This window comes from Antrostomus carolinensis, unplaced genomic scaffold (assembly GCF_000700745.2).
Source record: "Antrostomus carolinensis isolate BGI_N321 unplaced genomic scaffold, ASM70074v2 scaffold7326, whole genome shotgun sequence".
Lineage (NCBI taxonomy): Eukaryota > Metazoa > Chordata > Aves > Caprimulgiformes > Caprimulgidae > Antrostomus > Antrostomus carolinensis.
In genome coordinates, this window is record NW_010322432.1 from 86,923 (window position 1) to 96,829 (window position 9,907).

Sequence of the window (9,907 nt, forward strand, 5' to 3'; positions counted from 1 at the left end):
GAGGAACTGCTAAAGGAAGGGTGGAAATAGTGAGCAAGAGCTGCTGGATGTTGAGCAGGACACATCAGTCTCCTCTGGATGCCTAAGCCGGACATGAAAGTGTCACCCATTAAGCAGAGGGCATTGGTTTCTGGAAAAAATTGCAGGCCAACCCTCAGTCACCATCCCTGGGCTCATCAGCAGCTGAATTATGTATTCGAAAAGCTATGGAGTTAACCACAATTTTGGGTAAAATTCCAAAAGACTAAAAATATTTTCTTCCTGTTCAGAATTCATTTACGATCCTATCCTAGTGCTCAGCGCAGTTCTCCTCAGTGCACATAATAAAAACTAGTGCATTTCTGCTCTACTTGCATTTTCCCCGTGCTGTCAGTTTCTGTCCCATCAGAAAAAAATACACTACACCAGATAGTATAAATCACTAAGCTCACACACACAGCAGGGAAGTACAAACTGACAACTCTACACTATGTGGAAAGCTGGTTTGCCAGAAGTGATAAAATAAGTATCTATCCAGCAACACATTTAAGAATAAACTCGTAAAGGTTTGTGTCACAGCTGAAAAAAAAATAATCCACAAAACCCCGCATTTGTATGTACACGTCTGGGAAGTCATCACCTCGCAGAACAAGTGCTGCATTGGTTAGTTACAGTAATTCAGGTGGTTAAATGGACTATGAAAAAAAAAAGCGTTCATTAAAAATTTGGCACATTTAAACTATTGCAAGAATGTTCAAACCAACTGATTGGTTAATTACTGGCTGCTCTGTCAAGGCAAATGAAAGCCAGAGGCAACCCCCAGTGCTTCCAGGCACAGTAAGGGAACTGTGACATGTGCAGTTCCCAACGGGTGTAAATGCGTCTTGCGCCGCTAAAACCAAGGGAGCTGTGCTGGTCCATGCTAAATGAGTGTCCATGCCTCTGAGAGACAGGGCATTAGGACAGGAAAGAAAATTCCTGTATCAAGCTGTGTTTTTCACCACTTAAATGCTGCAGCTGAAAGTTTCACGAGTCCAATGCGACAAGCTTACCAGAGGGGAAATAAAGCAGCAATAAATTCTGCTCTGTGAACGTCAGTTACTGTGTGGCTGTGGTCTCACCTAAGTGCCTCTATTTGAACTTTACAAAGGTCACACACAGTGTGTAGGGATGGATGCAGTGACAGACTAGAGAAGAAAATGGCATGTGTGGTAGGGTGCAACACCAGGGAGAGAGCAAGACTTACCTGTGATACCTGCCATCCACGTGTTTAACTGCACTTACCTCTACCAGGTGGTCATGGCTCCTAGAAAACTTTTTCCACAGAACTTCTTTAAGTAAGTCGTGAGGAAAAAAGGGGCAGGAAGACAGTCCTGAAGTGGGAACTGGTCTTCCAAAAGGATGGTGGGGGCACTCCTCCACAGCTAGCTGTGCCTGGGCTCACCTAGGAGATGCTCTTTTCTCTCACTCCTCCTTTCTATATCAGAAAAAGAATAGAAAAGAAAAAAAAAAGCATCACAGCTTTCTGCACCGTTCACTTTTCCATTCCTCAGGGCATTCCCCAGCAGGGCAGAAGAGGAAGATGACACCACAGGGCTGTGGCACCTTGGCACAGGCTGCTCTGTCACGTGTGAATCCCTTCTATCAAAATGGCAAGTCTTGGTCCAACAATCGTTATGGTCACTTTAAACACACCCCATTGCTTCTAGCAACGTCTTATCATTTGGAATAGATCATTTGCTACCTATATTCCCAACCCACAAAAGCTATACCTACAGTTTATTTGGCTCATTGTTCTTTTATCATCCCAATATATCACACTTAAAGGTAAAAGTGACAGACATTCAGCTTTAGTAAGATCTGCCTTTAGTTGACTATAAACATTATTTCATTCGCTATTAAAAAAACCCAATGTTTGTAACCTTTTTTAAAATAACTTACTTTCCTTGCCATCAGCTGCGAACTGCTCTCTTACTCATAGCACATTTTCCAAGCTCTGCATCAAAAACATTTTTTTTAAAAGCCAGAAAAAACTGTTTTAAAAAGGAATAAATTTACTGACAGTTAATATGCAATAGGCCAATTATTTTCCAGAAGCCCCATCAGAATGGGAAAAAAAATAATAAAAATGTCTATATAGAAGAACTCATGAATGCCTCTGAAATGGAGCTGAAGTCCTTACAGAATGTGCCATTGCACCTTCCAAACTGAATCAAAAAAGAAGGAGGGTGAAGCAAAACAAAGTTTTCTTTAAATATTTCTTATTTTATTCTGCAACATTCAGCAGAAAATCTGCTAAATCAATGGCTCTGGCAGCCGCCAGACAGTGCTTTGATGAAGCATGCTGGATTTCATCATATCATTTAACTTGGACTTGATTTTTTTTTTTTTTTGCATTAATCATCTTCAAAGCTGCAATCTTTTCCTTTGCTGATGAGCCAAAAGATAATATGAAGCTAGGCACCTACTGCACTGCAGTCAGTAATTTCCGTATCACCTTTCCCAAAGATTTTATGGTTTTATCATTTCCACCCCAGCTCTAAGGATCTCCTGCAGCAGGAATTCGCTTGCTACTGTTTTCTTTGATCTTTGTTTTCTGGCTCTTCAGTTGCAGCCCTGTATATAAACACACAGCCCAAAAGAAGGCAGCACTGTAGAGATGATGCTGCAGAGACTCAGCGATGCTTCCACACTGATCCGGAGTGAAGGGGTGAGCAGGACAGTACGTAACGTGCCAGCTGCCGTTCCTGTTTGCAAAGGAACAGCAAAGCGAGTTGGTGGTTCTCACTGTGCTGCAGGAGCAGCCTCTTGACGCTCCATCCAGAATCTCTGTGAGTGCTGCTATCACTGCAGTGGTCCTTTGTATCTGCTCAGGGAAGTGACAAAGGTTTTGCTTGTCCTAATAGCACCTCCCACCTCAAAAAGCCCCAAACCCACATATATGAACTTAATGTCCATACTATATGCAATGTATAAAAATAATAAATCCACATGTAGAGGTGTAAGTGGGCTGAAGGGCTGGTTTATGCAAACATCAGATTTTAGAGAGGACCAGGCCACATGACATTCACTGGCAAAGGGCTGCAGAGTATTTGAAATGTACCCCAATATTATTCTTGGGTGATAACAACGCTTGCCATGTACATAAGCACATTTCCTCCTGCTATCCGGCAGCGCACATGATTCCTTATTCCCTCTCCAGCTGAAGTTTACTAAATATCTTACTATTCCCTGTCCAAGTTGCAGATACATGCTCAAGGACAGGCAGCAGAGGTGGCAGGAACAGGACCCAAGAGCTCCAGCCGTGGTGGGGCACTGGCCAGGGCCAGGCTATGGCAAAAGATGGGGGTCAAACCCCTGTGCTGCTGTGGGCAACTGTTTCTAAGATGGCCCCGCAGCTGCTGCAACAAAGCACAGGCTTGTGAGCACAGCAAGAGACAAAACCTCCTGGGCTTTGTCATGTTTGGGTCTCAGATGAATAAACAGTTGCAGAATGTTGAACTAAAATCAAAAAGGCCAAAAGGTGGGAGAGCCAGAGGTGACCCAGCCAGTGGCTCGGTTTGGCGATGGCCACTGCTCAGCCTCCTGCACAGTGCCAAGTGCACTGACACTGAAGTACATGGGAATGTCACCAGAGAACCTTTTTCCAGTGGAAATATTAAAGTTATTTCAAAACAGACACTCCTGAGGAGCATACTCCCTCCTGCTCAGTGCCTCCCAGAGCACACAGCAGAGCCAGCTACCAAGCAAGCATTAGAAAGGCAAGAGCAGCACCACCGGCCCTTCTCCTCCTCTTCCAAAGGGCTGTTTGGAGCTGGGGCTGGCACACAGCCTCCTCAAACTCCCCACACTGTGTAACCCCATGAGGCCCGACAACACCTCTGCCTTGTTTCTTGCCTGGAGGAGATCAGTAATTATTACCTGGGAGGCTGTGGAGGAGACTCTCCTCTCATGCCTGTTGCTGTGAATTGCTGTGAACTCCACAAAGATCCACCACATCAAGTCCAGGTTTAGCTGTGAAACTCTCTCTCTTTTTTTTTTTTTCTTTTTTTTTTTTTTTGTAGTTGAAGCTTCTGGAAGTCACTAAAAATAAGTTTGTTTGGGTTTTTAAACCTAATCCAAACACATTTGTGTCATCTTTCAAGATGGCACTTCCCCCTTGTCCCTACTTGACAAGAGATTTTTTTCAGTCATTAAGAATGCTCTGCATGCACAGAAATATCTCGGGTTATTTTTCCCATAATCAAAAGAAAACAAATCCCAGAGCAGCCCTGGCAGGCAGCTTCCGGCCAGCGCCGCTGCCCCCCAGAGACCCATCATGCTCCACTGCTGCATTCAGAGGGCAAACAAGAAAGTTTGCTTGCAATATAAAATTAGACACTGAAACAAACTGGGTTTTTTTCCCCAAAAAAAATCTCAAAACTCTTGCCCGACTACTTTGCCATTACACATATTCCAAGCACTGGGGATAGGGCTCAAGCCGCGCTATCAGCCACGAGGGTGCCCTCTGCTACTGCCTGCATCTTCTCACGTGCTTTCTCCTACAAGGCCCTTCCTGATGATAAAGGATTGGCATTTAGAAGGAACTGCAAAGTTATTTACGTCATTATTCTCCTTTCAATCCTTCCCTAATACCCTCATCTGCTGTGATATCTACATTAATTTTTCCAACTAGAGCTGGTAACACACCATGGCTACCACCTGTACCCATCTATCCCATCTTAAATTTGCACAGTAAGTTTCTGATGGTAAAAAGCTATTTTTTAATCACAGGGAAGACATTCTTTCAACTCTACAACCACAAGTTTACAAGTAAACACCAACAAATCTTTCAGTATTACCAAAGTCTTCTGGGCCTAATATAGCGGCAGCTCTGCTATAGGAAGTATTTCTATCTCTGGCACTGAAAGCTGTCCTTATTAAAAATAAATAAATAAATAAAACTATCACAGTCATCCTTAGCAGTACCATTCCTGCAGTGGGCTTTACATTGCTCAGTATAAATAGATTCATAAGCAGTTCACAATAATTTATCCAATTAGTCTTTTGCTTTCTCTCTCCATTATAGATAACATTGGCGAGAAAATTGCTGGCCACTATCTAGAACTGTTGACGAGAGCTTCTGAAATGCTTTGCATTCCTGTGATGGTGACCTTAGCAAGAGACCACTGTCTACAAGGTCACATGAGTCACTGCAGCGTCTCCTTTTCACGTCTGATCAAGTGTGCAAAACCTGGGGGGCAAACGCTCCTGCACATTGCTCTTAGGTCCTGGGGATCTTCATTCCAGAGCATTCGGAGAAAGCAAGCATCTAAGCAGAGTTACAAAACATCTGGGGGCCTAAGCCAACCTTTTGCTATCTACATACAGCACCCAGCACGATGGAGACCTCATGTATTTTCAAGCTTCTAAACATTATGGTTTAACAACTTTTTAATTTTAGCAGGTCTGCTGATTCATTAGCTGTCCCACCTTTTACATTTACAGCAGCTTTGAGCACCCCAAGATATTTAATCCTCAGCTAAGCCTCTTGCCTTAAAAATACATACCATCATACTGGATATGTCACCACAAGAATGTAAAATAAATGTTTCATGTCATCATGTTTTTCAGTGCAGAGTTGCATGAACTACACTCCATACAGCTTTGGAAAATTTCAGTAGCTCAAATCACTATAAAATGTTCAGAAGGTGAAGCTCAAGCACGTAAAGGATCCCAGCTGTGAAAGGTTCTTTCACTGCTATTAACTGCAAAGAAATAACCAGAGGCACCGCTGAGCATCACCAAACCCCCACTGCATCAGGCTTTATACATGTAGGATTGCACAAGCCACTACACTAGGATTGTATATTCCCTTTTAAGCTGAAACCCAGCTCTTGGCCTTGTTCTTTGCTAATGAGAGAGGTGTCCTAGGCTGGGAAATCCACAGAAACTAGATCATGGCTGAGGGAAGAGCAAGGAAAGAACACAGTACTGCAAGGGGGAAGGAAAACAACCGCCTTTCATTTGGAGACAAATTGCTTCTCAGGGCTGGGCTTCATGAAAAAAACAACAGTTGAGCATGGCTCCCAAGGCGGTTCATTGGCCTTGGCAAAGCCACTTGACCCAGGGGAGGCACAGCCAGGATTTAGGACAACTTAATCCTGTCCAAGCCTGTCCATCAGCAAGTCCTTCAGAAAAGTTTAGTACAGCTCCACACCCATCAGGGAACTTGAGGATCAGCAGAAGCCAGGGACCTACCAACCACCCTGTGTCCCCTGGCAGCGCGGACACCCTTCGCCTAACCACCCTCAGGTCCCATGTGGAGCACCAAGCAGCCTCCAAGTAGCATGAACATCTCTATTACACACACAGACTCCCCCTTTAATGCTCGAATCCAAGCCTCTAAGCAAAAAGCAGCAGCAGCAACACCGAACAACTGCAGCAATTACAGTCCAGTCACTAGAGTCACTTCTGTGGTGGGCTCCATAGCCACCTGTGCTCCATAGAGATGAAGGTGTCTGCAGCTAGTGACAAGCTTACAGAAATAAAATGCCTTTATTCTTTGATTTTCTACTTTTTTCTCTTTAAACTATACTGAAGAAGAGGTCTGAAAAGGCAGAAGCTTTTCCATTTGAGAATGGCCCGTTCTCCAACTTTTTAAATATTTGTGTAGAGGGTATTGCAGAACTCCATACAGCCATCTAGTGCTGGAAAAAAATCACTTCCCCACTTCTGTCACTGTCCTCTGCAGTCCCATAAGTGTATTTAAGACTAAGTGTCCAGCAAGGAGGAACAAAAGCCAAGTCTCTGCAAAAGTCAAGACCGTGCACTTCCAGTTATGGGCAGCAGCAAGGCTGAGAACAAAACAACCGCCCAACTGCGCAGACAGGAAACGCAATTTTATCCGGATAAAGACGTGGCTACTTACTGTGGATTCTCCAGTGGCTGATGTGGCTACTTACTGTGGCATCTCTCCTCTGTGCTAAGCTGAGTAGCAAGTAGATCTGCTTATTTTTAAGGGTACCCAAGCTGCCCACCCCAATACTGGCCCTCCCAGCTCTGGTTCTTCAAACATGTTGCTCTCTTGTCTTCCTAACAAGGAATGACCAAGATTTGCTTCCACCAAATCCTTCTCATTTCTCAGCAATTCCTTGCCATCACAGGACCAAGGCTGCCTGTCCTCACAGGACAATCTAATCACGGCTATAAAAGTGTAGCATGCTCCCTCCAAGTAACCTGCTCCTACATTGACACCACCTCCTCCCATGGGGTGGCACAGGCAGCTGTGCAGCGGAGCAGATCAGGGAATTAAACTAAGTGAAAACTAAAGAGCAAAGAAAGAAAAAATTAAAAAAAAAGAAAGAAAGAAAGACAAGAAGGTTTGCATTCAGCCAGCTCAATTACCTGGTTCCTGTTCACTGCATAGGTGAACAGATGCTGTGGCAGCAGGAGATGGGGGCAGCACCCATGCAAGGTGGTGACCTGATGTATTCAGCAAACTACAGCCCAAGTCATTACCTCTGCCTGAACCATGGCCAGAAACAGCCAACAGGAGTCTGGAATATGCCCTGGGATGTCTCCATTAGGGCATAAACCTGATTAAAAACAGGTTAGTTACTTAATGCCTTTCTTTAAAGTAATTATTTTTCCCAAGGTTTTAGACTGGTTGCCTAGAAGACAGCAGAGCTAACCCCGCTCAGGCAGCCTGCTATTTGAATGTCAGTTTGGAATATCCAAACTTACTGGTTTTTTCCCCACTTAGAATTTGAAAATATTTTGCCATGCAGCTAGCTAACCAGGTCTTAGAGGGACATGGTGTCTCGTTCTCTTGCTTATAAGGGAAACTTGAAACAAATTAAAATTATTCTGGCCTCGTACTAAAGGTCAGCGTTGTGGGGAAAGATGACTTGTTCGGAATTCAGTCAGGAAGTTTAACACAAATAATCCAGCTTGAAGTTCTGTGAGAACAAGTCCCAGCCAAGAAAGAAAAAAAAAAAAAAAAGGCACTGATAGAACTAATTTAAGTACTAAATCTCTCCTTTCCAAGCATTTTTTTTCCACTGATAAACCCAGAGGCTTTTAAAGCTGCCATCTGAACAACTATTTAGCTGAAGTGTGAAAGAGATGCTATTAGTACCTTCCCAGAAAAAAACAGGTTTTTCTCAGGAGACTTGAGCAGGGGAAGGAACAAAAGGTATTGTTGTAAGTTGCTGTGAAGATGGACCACACTGTACAGAGTGTCACCTTTACCTGCTGTAGAAATGTTCAAGCCATAAAGAAGAGAGAACAGCTGATAAAATCCAAAAGCTTATTTGAAAATAAATAACTAATTATTTTTTAGTAAAGAAATGCCTTGCAGGTGTACAGATGCCTTCTGTATCTGTAAAGCAACATTTATCTCTCTGAGGCTACATCGTGAATTACATTTGGAAGTGTTCATGACTTAGAGAAAGCCCAGAAAGACTTCAAGATACTCTATTCCCACTAGAAACAGGTATTAAAAAACAAACATCAGAATTAGTAAAAAACCAGTAGATGTTCTACCTTCATGTATGTCACTGCCAGCCTTGAAAGGATGACTTCAAAAAGAATTAGAGAGAAAGCATTTATGTTTTAGAGAAGAGGTATGTGTTTGTGTGTATGTAAATACCTATGCACATGTGCTTATGAATAAAGTCCACAGGGATGCAGAGGGTCAGGAGATCCCTCCCAAAACCCTGTAAAGAAGAACAACATGAGTTGTTGATTCCTCACAGGTTTGTACCTCTGTGGCTGGTCTGACTGAAGCCAGCAGGGCTATAAAAGCACCTGCATCCAAAGACTGAAATCCAGACTTAGCCAGTCTGGTTTTGTTTTTCTGGCTGACCAAAAGCTGTTACCGAGAAATGAGCCTTTTAATTCCCTCTCGTTGTTATAGAGTATTTGTTTCCACCACTAAGTGGCTGCTCACATGAAACAACTTGTACCTGGGACTAGGGAAACATCAAACCCAACCAACCAGCAATTGGCCTGTAATAGTCAAATAATACAGCAAGTGTGGAGTGCAATGGTCAGTGATGAAACTGTCCTGCAGAAAAAGTAATGGATTGACTAAGAAGCCTATGTAGTTCTTAAAAGAATTTCAGTGCACTTCCAGATCTGGAATAATAATCCATTCACTTTGAAAATCCACCAGCAAGCTTTAAATCCAGTTTCTATACCTGAATCTAAGAGGACAATCTGCCAAATACTAGCAGTAAAAAATTCTTCACATTTTATGGACAAACATTTGGATAATTTTGCAGGAAGAGTTGCTGTGGCCTTCATTTCACCAGCAAACACGTGCTATGTGAACACTGGCGCAGTGTTTTAAGCACAATTCAACACTCAAGCCTTTCCAAAGAGGTTTCTGCTGTTACCTGCACACCCAGTTTTATCCCGTCTGATTCTGTGTGATCGTGACTCGCTGCTGCCCTCTCTATTCCAGTATCAGCTCCAGTGCACGATAAACACAGCAACGCCAGGAATCTTTCTCCCACTTGGTGACTCAGTCTCCATTGAGTATTTGTCCTCTCTTCTCAGCAAAAATAACCTGGAGAAAGTTATGCTTCATTCAGGAAAAAAATATCCCTGAAGGCCGAGGGGGAAAAACACAACAAAAACCATAACTGACTCACCGAGTGCTCCCTTCCAACAAGCAACGTGATGTTTTGCCACCCAAGGTGTTGTAATCAGACCATTAAAATGTGGCTGTTTCCTTTCAGCTCTAATGAAGCATCAGCAAATGGATAACATATCTATAAGGCCCTCTCTTTCAGTGTGTCTCTGGGAGGCAGGTGCAGACTTGAGTAAGGTTCACAAAATGGATTCAGATGTGACCAATTTGCAAATTCCCAGGCAGTTATCCGGAGAAAGTTTACTGCTGCCAAAAATGTGCACTTTGGAACATCACTGAATGTCTTCTGTG